At 59.4% G+C, this 15,000-nt stretch overlaps 1 non-coding gene across 1 annotated transcript; it reads right to left on the reverse strand.

Moving 5' to 3' along the window:
* Positions 1–2,385: 2,385 nt before the first annotated feature.
* LOC131865387 (5S ribosomal RNA) lies at positions 2,386–2,503 on the reverse strand. Its single transcript, XR_009364115.1, has one exon. It is a non-coding gene; the product is annotated as a 5S ribosomal RNA (ribosomal RNA).
* Between the last annotated feature and the right edge of the window lie 12,497 nt (positions 2,504–15,000).

The raw sequence follows: 15,000 nt of genomic DNA on the forward strand, positions 1-15,000 counted from the left end.
TTGCCCGGGCGCGCACCTTCGCCAGGGTGGGCACCTTGGTGCGCACACCTTGGCTGGGCTGCGCACCAGGGGCGGGCTCAAGATGGCACCAGCATTCCCTTTTTCTCACTATCTTTCAAAACGGAAATTTTAAATCTCGTTTTTTTTTTGCCTTTTATGGAAATTAGTGAAGGCATCGCATCAAAGGTGCGCACCTCGCTGCCCACCTTGGTGTGCTCCGAGGTGCCCACCACGGTGCGCAACGCCGGTGCGAACCCGGGAGCGCCCCGATGTGTGCTCCAAGGTGCGGCGTGCACGAAGTCGGACCCCGGTTTGCCCCGGTGGCGCACCTCGCGTGCACCTTGGTGCGCACACCTTGGCTGGGTTGCGGCGGCCTGGTGGGCACCATGGTGCGCACCAAGGAGCGCTCCGAAGTGTGCTCCAAGGTGCGGCGTGCACGAAGTCGGAGCCCGGTTTGCCCCGGGTACGCACCTCGCGTGCACCTTCGCCGGGGTGGGCACCTCGGCTGGGTTGCGCGCCCTGTGTGCGCACCAAGGAGCGCTCCGAAGTGTGCTCCAAGGTGCGGCGTTGCACGAAGTCGGAGCCCGGTTTGCCCCGGGGTTGCGCACCTTCGCCGCGGTGCGCACCATGGCGTGCACGAAGTCGGAGCCCGGTTTGCCCCGGGGTGCGCACCTCGCGTGCACCTTCGGCGGGGGTTGCGCGCCCTGGTGGGCACCATGGTGCGCACCAAGGAGCGCTCCGAAGTGTGCTCCAAGGTGCGGCGTGCACGAAGTCGGAGCCCGGTTTGCCCCGGGTGCGCACCTCGCGTGCACCTTCGGCGGGGTTGCGCGCCCTGGTGGGCACCATGGTGCGCACCAAGGAGCGCTCCGAAGTGTGCTCCAAGGTGCGGCGTGCACGAAGTCGGAGCCCGGTTTGCCCCGGGTGCGCACCTCGCGTGCACCTTCGCCGCGGTGGGCACCATGGCGTGCACGAAGTCGGAGCCCGGTTTGCCCCGGGTGCGCACCTCGCGTGCACCTTCGCCGGGGTGGGCACCTCGGCTGGGTGCGCGCCCTGGTGCGCACCAAGGAGCGCTCCGAAGTGTGCTCAAGGTGCGGCGTGCACGAAGTCGGAGCCCGGTTTTGCCCCGGGTGCGCACCTCGCGTGCACCTTCGCCAGGGTGGGCACCTCGGTGCGCACACCTTCTCAATGTTTTCTTGCCTTTTCTGGAAATTGGTGAAGGCAGCGCATCAAAGGTGCGCACCTCGGTGTGCTCCGAGGTGCGAACCCGAGAGCGCTCCCGAGGTGCCCACGAAGTCGAAAGTCGGGTTAATTGCATTGTTTTCCCCGGGTGCGCTCCGAGGTGCGCAACATCGGCGCGCACCAAGGAGGGCTCCGAAGTGTGCTCCAAGGTGCGCACGATGGCGTGCACCTCTGGTGCGCACGATTCGGAGCTCGGTTTGACCGGGGTGCCGCACACCTTGGCTGGGTTGCGCACCTTTTGTGCGCTCCAAGGTGCGCACGAAGTCGGAGCTCGGTTTGCCCCGGGTGCGCACCTTCGCCAGGGTGCGCACCCTTGATGCGCACGCCTTGGCTGGGCTGCGCACCTGGTGGGCGCCATGGTGCGCACCTTTCGTGCGCTCCAAGGTGCGCACGAAGTCGGAGCTCGGTTGCCCCGGGTGCGCACCTTGGTGGGCGCCATGGTGCACTCCGAGGTGCCCAAGATTGGTGCGCACCAAGGAGCGCTCCGAAGTGCGCTCCAAGGTGCGCGCGAAGTCGAAAGTTGGGTTAATTGTCCGGTTTGCCTCGGGTGCGCACCTTGCGTGCACCTTCGCCAGGGTGGGCTGGGCTGCGCACACCTTGGCACCCGCGTTTCCTTCATTTTAAATTTTTTTTTTTTACAATCTCTCAAGTGGGGAAATTCTATAATCTCAACTTTTTTGCCTTTTCAGGAAACTTTTGAATGGAGCGCATCATTGGTGCGCTCCGAAGTGTGCTCCAAAGCTCTCTCCAGCTGCGTGCACCTGCCCCCGGCCGCGCACCCGGCCCCGCCCAGCTTCGCTCACCTGTCCCGGGCGTCCTGGTGCGGAACCTTAGAGTAAGAAACATCACCGTGCACCTTGGCCAACGTGCGCGACTCGATCCGATGCGCGCACTGGCCGAGGTGCACACCGATTTCACCTGGGGTGCGCGCGCAGCCACCTCGGGCGCACCGGGGGTGCGCGCACAACGCCCGGGTTGCACCGTGGCCTGTGTGCTCGGGGCGCCTCGGGGTGCGCGCTCGGTGTCGCCCCCGCTGCGCGCGGTAGTGCGGGCAGCGCACCCCGGCCCGGCCCGGCCCCGACGAGAACGCAAACGGGCAAAAGGTTTAATTCAAATAGCATGCGACGCCCGGCGAAAAACTAAAAAAGGGTGCAACACCGGGACTTCCCGGGAGGTCACCCATCCCAGTACTACTCCGCCCAAGCGCGCTTAACTGCGGAGTTCTGATGGGATCCGGTGCACTAACGCTGGTATGATCGCACCCGTTATGAGCTTGTCGCAGTGTGTACTTAGCAAACCGCGACCCACGTGCGAATCCACCCCGGCCACCCACCCCCGTCGAGGTGCACACCCTCCCTCGCGAAGTGCGCCCCGTTCGCCAAGTGTGAGCCCTGCCCGGTGTGCGCGCACCTTGCTAGGGCGTCGGGTGTGCACCCGGCCGGCCTACGTGCGTGCACCTGGAGGGGGCGTCGTAGTGCGTGCAGTGTCCCGTCTGCAACGCGGTGCCCACACACCACCTCGGGCGCAACGACCTGCGCTCACATGTGGGCCGAGTGCACCTTGGTGCATGTTCGGGGCGCCTCGGGTGGCACGCTCGATCTTGCCCCGGTGCACCAAGGCGCTCGGTTTGCCCCGGGTGCGCACTTGGTGCAAGGTGGGCACCCAAAATAGGGATCAAGCACCAAAACACAAGTTTCGGGATGCAAAATGGGACCCAAGGACCACAAATGCGTTCCAAGACCCATGATGGTCCACGAGAACAAAAATGTGTTCCGAGACTTAATAAACAAATATTGGGTTTTAGGAGAAGAAACATGCTCTGATGCCCCAAAACGAGAATCGACCCCGAAAAGGCCACAGGCCAAAAGTGGGATGCGAGACAAAAAAAAATGGGACCCGAGGACCAAAATTGGGTTCCCAGGTCGAAGACAGGGCAACCGGACAAGAAACGACCTCTAAGGCTCGAAATGAGTCCCGACGACTAAAACTTGACAAGAAGCACCATCAGGCACCCAACTCGACACCCATGGGATGCCGACCCACCCGGGCTTCCACCTAGCACACCTTGGCACCCACCCACCCTCGCACCCAACCTCGCACCCAACTTAGCACCTTTGAACCCACATTGGCACTCACCCTGACCCTGGCACCTTGGAACCCACATTGGCACTCACCTTGACCCTGGCACCCACCTTTGCACTCACCTTGGGACCCACCCTGGCTCCCACCTCGGCACCCACCCAGACACCCACCTTGGTTCCTTGGCACCCACCTTGGATCCTTGGCACCCACCCCGACACCCACCTTGGCACGCAACTTGGCTACTTGCCACCCACCTTGGCTCCTTGACGCCCACCCCGACAACCACCCCGTGACCTACCCTGGCTAGGGTTGGTGCACACCCACCCTGGTGCCCACCTTGGCACCCACCCTATGACCCACCTTGGCACGCACCTTAGTACCCACCCCCGTTACCCACCCTAGGGACCCACCCCGTGACCCCACCTTGGCCAGGGTGGGTGCACCCACCCTGGTGCCCACCTTGGCACCCACCCATCCTAGCACCCAGCCTGTGACCGGGCTTGGAACCCCAACCTTGCACCCCGCACCCGTCTTGGCCAGTGTGGGTGCGCACCCATCCTGGCACCCACGTTGTGACACACCCCTTTAACCCACGCACCCTAGCACCCACGTTGGCACCCACCTTGGAACCCAACCTAGCAACTTGGCACCCACCCCGTGACCCACCTTGGCATCCACCATAGCAGTCGCCGACTTGGCACCCACCTCGGCACCCACCTTGACACTTGTGGACCCACCTTGCACTCACCCTAGCATCGACCCATCCTAGCACCCACCCTGGCACCTTTGCACCCTAGCACTCACCCATCCTAGCACCTAACCTGTGACCCACCTTGACACTCACCCTCGCACCCACCTTGGAACCCAACCTAGCACCCACCCACCCCTGACACCAACCCTAGCACCTACCCACCCTTGCACCCACCCTGTGACCCATCTTGGCACCCACCCATCCTACCACTCAACCTATCACCCACCTTCTCACCACCTTGGCATCCACCTTAGCACCCACCCACACTGGCACCTTGGCACCCACCTCGGGCAAGGTGGGTGCACACCCACCCTGGCACCCAATTTAGAACCCACCGAGCATGTTACCCACCTTGGCACCCACATTGCAGCCCACCCTAGTACCCACCCTATGACCCACATTGGCATCCACACCCTAGCACCCAGGCACCTCGACACCCGCCTTGACACCCACCCTAGCACTGAACCTGTGACCCACCTTGGAACTCACCCTAGAAACCCACCCACCCTGTGAACCACCTTGGCATCCACCTTAGCACCCACCCCACCTTGGCACCCACTCTAGCACTCACCCATCCTAACACCCAACTTGTTACCCACCTTGGCACCCGCCCTCGCGTCCACCTTGAAACCCACCCTAGCACCCACCCACGCAGGAGCCCACCTTGGCACCCAACCTAACACCACGCATCCTGGCACCCAACTTGTGACCCACCTTGGAACCCACCCTAGTACCCACCTTTGAACCCACTATATCACCAACCCACCTTGGCACCCACCCTATGACCCTCTTTGGAATCCACCCTAGCACGCACCCCACCCTGGCACCCACCATGGAGCGCACCCTAGCACCCACCCACCTCGGCACGCACCTCAACACCCACCTTGGTGTGCGCACTGCGCCAACCTCTCAAAGACCCTATGTGGTTGCGCTCCAAAGTGTACACCTTTGGTGCGCTCCAAGGTGCGCACCTTTGGTGCACACCGAGGTGCACACCAAAGTGTGCACCGAGGTGAGCACCAAAGTGCACTCCAGGGTGCACACCAAGGCGTGCACCTTTGGTGCGGTCAATGCAAACGAATTCGGAAGTTGGGGTCGATGTCCTAATCGCTGCTGCAGACTACACGTATGAGAATCGGGACAAATAGCTTTATATAGGGGAGGTGTTGCGTTTGATGGGTCGACTCCCCTGGTTGTGTGCACTCTGCACCAACTTCAAAGACCCTGTCTTGTTTAAGAAGTCAAAGTTGGGGTGGATGTCCTAATCATTGCTGCAGTCTACGCATGTATGAGAATCAGACAAATAGCTTATATAGGGGAGGTGTTGCATTCGGTGGGTTGACTCCCCTGGTTGTGCGCACTGCGCCAACCTCAAAGACCCCGCATAGCAGAAGAAGTCGGAAGTCGGATTTTGGTGAGCACCAAGGCGTGCACCTTTGGTGCGGTCAACGCAGACGAATTCAGAAGTTGGGGTGGATGTCCTAATCGTTGTTGCAGGCTACACATGCTATGAGAATCAGACAAATAGCTTATATAGGGGAGGTGTTGGGTTTGATGGGTCAACTCCCTTGGTTGTGCGCATTACGCCAACCTCAAAGACCTTGTTTTCGTTAAGAAGTCAAAAGTTGGGGTCAATGTCCTAATGGCTCCTGCAGGCTACACATGTATGAGAATCGGACAAATAGCTTATATAGGGGAGGTGTTGGGTTTGATGGGTCGACTCCCCTGGTTGTGCGCATTACGTCAACCTCAAAGACCTTGTTTTCGTTAAGAAGTCAAAAGTTGGGGTCGATGTCCTAATTGCTCCTGTAGACTACACATGTATGAGAATCAGACAAATAGCTTATATAGGGGAGGTGTTGGGTTTGATGGGTTGACTCCCCTAGTTGTTCGCATTACACCAACCTCAAAGACCTTGTTTTCGTTTAGAAGCCGAAAGTTGGGGTCGATGTCCTAATTGCTCCTGCAGGCTACGCATGTATGAGAATCAGACAAATAGCTTATATAGGGGAGGTGTTGGGTTTGATGGGTCGACTCCCCTGGTTGTGCGCATTGCGCCAACCTCAAAGACCCTGCATTGCGGATGAAGTCGAAAGTCAGAGTTTGGTGTGCTACAAGGTGTGGTCGAAGGTGCTCACCTAGGTGTGCACCTTTGGAGCACAGGAAAAGTGCCCTCAAAAGTGCGCACCTTTGGAGTGCACAAAAGTGCCTCCAAAAGTGCGCACCTTTGGAGCGCAGAAAAGTGCCCTCCAAAAAAGTGCCCTCCAAAAGTGCGCACCTTTGGAGCGCAGAAAAGTGCCCTCCAAAAGTGCGCACCTTTGGAGCGCAGAAAAGTGCCCTCCAAAAAGTGCCCTCCAAAAGTGCGCACCCTTTGGAGCGCAGAAAAGTGCCCTCCAAAAGTGCGCCACCTTTGGAGCGCAGAAAAGTGCCCTCCAAAAAGTGCCCTCCAAAAGTGCGCACCTTTGGAGCGCAGAAAAGTGCCCTCCAAAAAGTGCCCTCCAAAAGTGCGCACCTTTGGAGCGCAGAAAAGTGCCCTCCAAAAAGTGCCCTCCAAAAGTGCGCACCTTTGGAGCGCAGAAAAGTGCCCCTCCAAAAAGTGCCCTCCAAAAGTGCGCACCTTTGGAGCGCAGAAAAGTGCCCTCCAAAAGTGCCCTCCAAAAGTGCGCACCTTTGGAGCGCAGAAAAGTGCCCTCCAAAAAGTGCGCACCTTTGGAGCGCACAAAAGTGCCCTCCAAAAGTGCGCACTTTTGGTGCGCACCAAGGCGCTGGTTCGGTCGTTGCAGGCGAGTTCGGAAGTTGGGGTCTGATGTCCTGAGCGGAGGGTGCAAACTACACAGGTGTCGGAATCGGACAAATAGCTTATATAGGGGAGGTGTATGCTTCGATGGGTCGACTCCCCAGGTTGAGCGCACCGCGCCAACCTCAAAGACCCTACGGTATGGATGAAGTCGGAAGTTGGGTCCGATGACCAATTCGATTAGTAGGTATGCTCATGAGGTCGGAATTTGGGTCCGATGACCTGCCATGTGCAGGAAGGCGAATGTTGACACTGTGCGTTGCAAGGTGCACACCAAGGCGCTGGTGCGGTCTTTTTAGTCGAGTTCGGAAGTTGGTGTCGATGTCTGATCGGAGGTGCAAGCTACACAGGTGTGGGAATCGGACAAATAGCTTATATAGGGGAGGTGTATGCTTCGTTGGGTCGACTCCCCGGGTTGAGCGCACCGCGCCAACCTCAAAGACCCTACGGTATGGATGAAGTCGGAAGTTGGGTCGATGAACCGATTCGATATGTAGGCATACTCGCGAGGTCGGAATTTGGGTCCGATGACCTGCCACGTGCAGGAAGGCGAATGTTGGCACTGTGCGTTGCAAGGTGCGCACCAAGGCGCTGGTTCGGTCGTTGGAGGCGAGTTCGGAAGTTGGGGTCGATGTCTTGATCGGAGGTGCAAACTACACAGGTGTGGGAATCGGACAAATAGCTTATATAGGGGAGGTGTATGCTTCGTTGGGTCGACTCCCCGGGTGAGCGCACCGCGCCAACCTCAAAGACCCTACGGTATGGATGAAGTCGGAAGTTGGGTCCGATGACCGATTCGATATGTAGGCATACTCGCGAGGGTCGGAATTTGGGTCCGATGACCTGCCATGTGCAGGAAGGCGAATGTTGGGACTGTGCGTCGCAAGGTGCGCACCAAGGCGCTGGTGCCGTCGTTGCAGTCGAGTTCGGAAGTTGGGTCGATGTCCTGGTCAGAGGTGCAAACTACACAGGTGTGGGAATCGACAAATAGCTTATATAGGGGAGGTGTATGCTTCGATGGGTCGACTCCCTGGGTTGAGCGCACCGCGCCAACCTCAAAGACCCTACAGTATGGATGAAGTCGGAAGTTGGGTCCCGATGACCGATTCGATACGTAGGCATATTGGCGAGGTCTGAATTTGTGTCCGATGACCTGCCATGCGCAGGAAGGCGGAATTTGGGTCCGATGACCGAGTTGATGGCGTGCCATGCGCAGAAAGGCGGAATTTGGGTCCGATGACCGAGTTGATGTTGATGGCCCGCCATGCACAGGAAGGCGGAATTTGGGTCCGATGACCGATTTGAAGGCGTGCAATACGCAAAAAGGCGGAGTTTGGGTCCGATGACCGAGTTGATATTGATGGCCCGCCATGCGCAGGAAGGCGGAATTTGGGTCCGATGACCTGACATACGCATGGAGTCCGACTCGGGGGCCGATGTTCGATTCGATGACTTGCATTGTGGGTAAAGTCCGGAAGTTGTGGTCTTTGACCCGATTCGATGACCAGACTTCGGCTGCTTGAGAATCGGACAAATAACTTATATAGGGGAGGTAGTGTTCTCGAGCATCCTCCCCCCGTGCCCGTTTATGTCGATTGATGCTGGTGCTCGACTGGTTGGAGCGCTCGGATGCAAAAATCTTTGCACCAGGATTTATCGATTGTGATGGACACGGCAAGTCTCCTGATTGCTATGCAGGAGCTCATCGTGAGATCTCTATGCGGCCTTGGTATGGACTCGACCTGCGGAATGGTTCGGCAATGGTAGTCGCTCCAACACGTCCTTGCAATGGCCACAGAGGTGATTCGACTAGAGCTCCAGTCTAGCTTTTGGGTTGCTTGGCGGACTGGTATAGCCGCGATCGAGTTCCGGCCATGAACGTTTTAGATAGCTCTTGGGCTTTCTGGGACGGAAGTCGGAAGTTTGGGCTGTTGTCCGATTTGATGACCATTCTTCGGATGTGTGAGAATCGGACAAATAACTTATATAGGGGACTGTGTTGTCTCACGCAGCCCCCTCCGTGCCCCTCTATCTCGACCGATGTTGGTGCTTGAAAGGTTGGGATCGCTCGGATTTATAAACGTGCACCACCATTTGTCGAGTGTGAGGGACGCGGCAGGTCTCCTAAATGCTATGCGGGCGCTCTCTGAGAATCTCTATCCGGCTCGACACAGACTAGTCTTGCTGAATGGTTTGGCACTGGTAGTCGATCCAACACGTCGTTGTTGTGGCCGCCCTAGGCGATTCGATTCGAGCCCCCGTCTAGCTTTTGGGTTGCTTGGCGGATTTTGCCCTATCCGCAAGTGAGCTCGGTCCCTAAACGTTCGAGAAACCCGATTGCTATGCGCCGACTCTCTTTCTTGCGAGCCTCCATCTAGCTTTTGGGTCTCTACGGAACGGAAGTCGGAATCTGGGACCGTTGTTTGATTCGACGAGGCAGACTACGGTTGTGCGAGAATCGGACAAATAACTTATATAGGGGAGGTGTTGACTGGAGCATTCTCCCCCGTGCCCCTCTAACTCGACCAATGCTGGCGCTCGAACGGTGGGTAGCGCTCGGATTTTCATTGAGCGCCAGCATTGGTCGATTTAGAGGGGCATGCGAGATTCCGAATGCTATGCGAGGGCTCTAACGGAAATGTCTATTGGTTTCGGTATGGATGCAATTGCGAGTGGTTCGGCAAAGGGTAGTCGTTCCGATGCGTCCATGTCGTGGCCAAATCGATAATTCGATTTGAGCCCTCGTTATAGCATTTGGTCTCTCGATGTGATTCCGCATTCCAGTCCCTTTGGGCACTGCTTGAGCCGCATCCCAGGGGGTTCCTTCCCAATAATCTGCCTCGCAACCCGATTGCTATGCGGTGAGGCTCCTCGGCCGCCTCGGAACTATCTGTGTATCAGACGCATCGCGGGATAAGGGGTTGGCAACGGTAGTCGCCCCAAGCGCGTCCGATGCTTGGACCATTCCGAGGCGGCCCTGAAGCCTCTTCCGTCTAGCGTTGGGTCCTTCTCGCCGCATCCCTCGCCTCGCACCCCGATTGCTATGCGGTGAGGCTCCTCGGCCGCCTCGGAACTATCTGTGTATCGGACGCGTCGCGGGATAAGGGGTTGTCACTGGTAGTCGCCCCAAGCGCGTCCGATGCTTGGACCATTCCGAGGCGGCCCTGAAGCCTCTTCCGTCTAGCCGTTGGGTCCTTCTCGCCGCATCCCTCGCCTCGCACCCCGATTGCTATGCGGTGAGGCTCCTCGGCCGCCTCGGAACTATCTGTGTATCGGACGCGTCGCGGGATAAGGGTTGTCATTGGTAGTCGCCCCAAGCGCGTCCGATGCTTGGACCATTCCGAGGCGGCCCTGAAGCCTCTTTCCGTCTAGCCGTTGGGTCCTTCTCGCCGCATCCCTCGCCTCGCACCCCGATTGCTATGCGGTGAGGCTCCTCGGCCGCCTCGGAACTATCTGTGTATCGGACGCGTCGCGGGATAAGGGGTTGTCACTGGTAGTCGCCCCAAGCGCGTCCGATGCTTGGACCATCCGAGGCGGCCCTGAAGCCTCTTCCGTCTAGCCGTTGGGTCCTTCTCGCCGCATCCCTCGCCTCGCACCCCGATTGCTATGCGGTGAGGCTCCTCGGCCGCCTCGGAACTATCTGTGTATCGGACGCGTCGCGGGATAAGGGGTTGTCACTGGTAGTCGCCCCAAGCGCGTTCGATGCTTGGACCATTCGAGGCGGCCCTGAAGCCTCTTCCGTCTAGCCGTTGGGTCCTTCTCGCCGCATCCCTCGCCTCGCACCCCGATTGCTATGCGGTGAGGCTCCTCGGCCGCCTCGGAACTATCTGTGTATCGGACGCGTCGCGGGATAAGGGGTTGTCACTGGTAGTCGCCCAAGCGCGTCCGATGCTTAGGACCATTCCGAGGCGGACCCGAAGCCTCTTCCGTCTAGCCGTTGGGTCCTTCTCGCCGCATCCTTCGCCTCGCACCCCGATTGCTATGCGGTGAGGCTCTCGGCCGCCTCGGAACTATCTGTGTATCGGACGCGTCGCGGGATAAGGGTTGTCACTGGTAGTCGCCCCAAGCGCGTCCGATGCTTGGACCATTCCGAGGCGGACCCGAAGCCTCTTCCGTCTAGCCGTTGGGTCCTTCTCGCCGCATCCCTCGCCTCGCACCCCGATTGCTATGCGGTGAGGCTCCTCGGCCGCCTTGGAACTATCTGTGTATCGGACGCGTCGCGGGATAAGGGTTGTCACTGGTAGTCGCCCCAAGCGCGTCCGATGCTTGGACCATTCCGAGGCGGACCCGAAGCCTCTTCCGTCTAGCCGTTGGGTCCTTCTCGCCGCATCCCTCGCCTCGCACCCCGATTGCTATGCGGTGAGGCTCCTCGGCCGCCTTGGAACTATCTGTGTATCGGACGCGTCGCGGGATAAGGGGTTGTCACTGGTAGTCGCCCCAAGCGCGTCCGATGCTTGGACCATTCCGAGGCGGACCCGAAGCCTCTTCCGTCTAGCCGTTGGGTCCTTCTCGCCGCATCCCTCGCCTCGCACCCCGATTGCTATGCGGTGAGGCTCCTCGGCCGCCTTGGAACTATCTGTGTATCGGACGCGTCGCGGGATAAGGGGTTGTCACTGGTAGTCGCCCCAAGCGCGTCCGATGCTTGGACCATTCCGAGGCGGCCCCGAAGCCTCTTCCGTGTAGCCGTTGGGTCCTTCTCGCCGCATCCCTCGCCTCGCACCCCGATTGCTATGCGGTGAGGCTCCTCGGCCGCCTTGGAACTATCTGTGTATCGGACGCGTCGCGGATAAGGGGTTGTCACTGGTAGTCGCCCAAGCGCGTCCGATGCTTGGACCATTCCGAGGCGGCCCCGAAGCCTCTTCCGTGTAGCCGTTGGGTCCTTCTCGCCGCATCCCCTCGCCTCGCACCCCGATTGCTATGCGGTGAGGCTCCTCGGCCGCCTTGGAACTATCTGTGTATCGGACGCGTCGCGGGATAAGGGGTTGTCACTGGTAGTCGCCCCAAGCGCGTCCGATGCTTGGACCATTCCGAGGCGGACCTGAAGCCTCTTCCCTCTAGCCGTTGGGGCTTTCTCGCCGCATCCCTCGCCTCGCACCCTGATTGCTATGCTGTGAGGCTCCTCGGCCGCCTTGGAACTATCTGTGTATCGGACGCATCGCGGGATAAGGGGTTGGCAGTGGTAGTCGCCCCAAGCGCATCCGATGCTTGGACCATTCCGAGGCGGCCCTGCAGCCTCTTCCGTCTAGCCGTTGGGGCCATCTCGCCGCATCCCCCACCTCGCACCACGATTGCTATGCGGTGAGGCTCCTTGGCCGCCTCGGAACTATCTGTGTATCGGACGCATCGCGGGATAAGGGGTTGTCACTGGTAGTCGCCCCAAGCGCGTCCGATGCTTGGACTATTCCGAGGCGGCCCTGCAGCCTCTTCCGTCTAGCCGTTGGGGCCATCTCGCTGCATCCCCCACCTCCTCGGCCGCCTCGGAAACTATCTGTGTATCGGACGCATCGCGGGATAAGGGGTTGGCAGTGGTAGTCGCCCCAAGCGCGTCCGATGCTTGGACTATTCCGAGGCAGCCCTGCAGCCTCTTCCGTCTAGCCTTTGGGGCCATCTCGCCGCATCCCTCGCCTCGCACCCCGATTGCTATGCGGTGAGGCTCCTCGGCCGCCTGGGAACTATCTTCGTATCGGACGCATCGCGGGATAAGGGGTTGTCACTGGTAGTCGCCCCAAGCGCGTCCGATGCTTGGACTATTCCGAGGCGGCCCTGTGGCCTCTTCCGTCTAGCCGTTGGGGCCATCTCGCCGCATCCCCCACCTCGCACCCCGATTGCTATGCGGTGAGGCTCTTCGGCCGCCTTGGAACTATCTTCGTATCGGACGCATTGCGGGATAAGGGGTTGTCACTGGTAGTGGCCCCAAGCGCGTCCGATGCTTGGACTATTCCGAGGCGGCCCTGCAGCCTCTTCCGTCTAGCCGTTGGGGCCATCTCGCCGCATCCCCCACCTCGCACCCCGATTGCTATGCGGTGAGGCTCCTCGGCCGCCTTGGAACTATCTTCGTATCGGACGCATCGCGGGATATAAGGGGTTGTCACTGGTAGTCGCCCCAAGCGCGTCCGATGCTTGGACTATTCCGACGCGGCCCTGTGGCCTCTTCGCCGCATCCCCCACCTCGCACCCCGATTGCTATGCGGTGAGGCTCCTCGGCCGCCTTGGAACCATCTTCGTATCGGACGCATCGCGGGATAGGGGGCTGTCACTGGTAGTCGCCCCCAAGCGTGTCCGATGCTTGGACCATTCCTAGGCGGCCCTGAAGCCTCTTCCGTCTAGCCGTTGGGGCCTTCCCGCCCCATCCCTCGCCTCGCACCCCCGATTGCTATGCGGTCCCTCGCCTCGCACCCCCGATTGCTATGCGGTGAGGCTCCTCGGCCGCCTTGGAACCATCTGTGTATCGGACGCATCGCGGGATAAGGGGTTGGCACTGGCAGTCGCCCCAAGCGCGTCCGATGCTTGGACCATTCCAAGGTGGCCCTGAAGCCTCTTCCGTCTAGCCGTTGGGGCCTTCCCGCCCCATCCCTCGCCTCGCACCCCGATTGATATGCGGTGAGGCTCCTCGGCCGCCTTGGAACTATCTGTGTATCGGATGCATCGCGGGATAAGGGGTTGGCACTGGTAGTCGTCCCAATCGCATCCGATGCTTGGACCATTCCGAGGCGGCCCTGCAGCCTCTTCCGTTTAGCCGTCGGGGCCTTCCCGCCGCATCCCTCGCCTCGCATCCCGATTCCTATGCGGTGAGTCTTCTCGGCCGCCGCGGAACTATACCTGTTATTGCTACTGCATCCTTCGGCTGGTAACCTCCTCTGCCGCCTTGGAACGTTCTCTTTGTCGGACGCGTCGCGGGATAAGGGGTTGGCACTGGTAGTCGCCCCAAGCGCGCCCGATGCATAGACCGCTCCGAGTCGACCTTGCTTTCAGCCTCTCACATGCATAGACCTCTCTGAGTCGACCCTGCAGCCTCTCACGTTTAGCCTTTGGAATCTCGCCTCACAACATGATTGCTATCCTTGATGCATCCCTTGCCTCGAGCCCTGATTGCTTTCTTGGCTGCATCCCTCCTCTCCTCACAGCCCGGTTGTCATCACTGCTTCATCCGTCGCTTCATGCATTCTGGCTGCTGGGCCCTTCCCACCGCACACCTCGATTGCTATCTCTTCTGCATCACACACCCCGATTGCTATCTCTGCTACATCCCTCGGCTCTCACTTCTGCATCCTTCGCCTCACACCTCGATTGCTATCAATGCTGCATCCGTAACCTCACACCCCGATTGCTATGCGGGGAGGCTCCTTGGCCGCCTTGGAAATTTCTGTGTGTCGGACGCACCGCGGGATAAGGGGTTGGCACTGGTAGTCGCCCCAAGTGCGCCCGATTCTTAGACCGCTTCGAGGTGACCTCGTAGCCTCTTTCGTCCAGGCTTCCTGCCTTCAACGCCCTTTTTACACCTCGATTGCTATGCACGGGCTCGTTGGCGTCTATCACCTCTCTGCGAAGAGTGGCACGATGATTGTTGGGGTAAATCGTAGCAGTCCGATCTCTGGCCTTGGGCCATTGTGAGGGCTGATCGATTTCCTGTGCGCATCTCGTGTTCGCCCAGTAACAGACTCGACGACTTGTAATCGGTCTTGTTCCCGATTGTTCCTGGAGGTAGTCTTCGGAACTCTTGGATTTGACCTGTCACTCGAACTGTCCTCTTCCGAGGATGCTTGTGTGTGTGTGCTTGTGCCATTTCCTTGGCGGTATTAACGAGATATTAAAGAGCGGAGTGAGCGCCTCGCCCAGCTATGTTTGGGGCTCTCACTCCCTTACCCGGTGTGCGACCGCTTTGCACGTAGGTTGCGGAGCATCGCGACTCTTTCGATGTTTGGCGGTTGTCTTCCGGTGATGCGTTGGTCCCGAAGTGCACGTTACTAGCATTTCTGCCATTGTTCTCGATCTTTGGCACGTTCCTTCGTTGCAATTGGATATATATCTCCGTTTATACGCGCAGGCTTCTCCCGCCTATTCAGCGCTGTCCCACTCTCAGCACTCTCGTGGTCTCCTTGGCTTCTCTCTCCCGTGAGCGAGCTCTCTTCTC

The sequence above is a fragment of the Cryptomeria japonica genome, unplaced genomic scaffold (genome assembly GCF_030272615.1).
Source record: "Cryptomeria japonica unplaced genomic scaffold, Sugi_1.0 HiC_scaffold_109, whole genome shotgun sequence".
In the NCBI taxonomy this organism is placed as follows: Eukaryota; Viridiplantae; Streptophyta; class Pinopsida; order Cupressales; family Cupressaceae; genus Cryptomeria; species Cryptomeria japonica.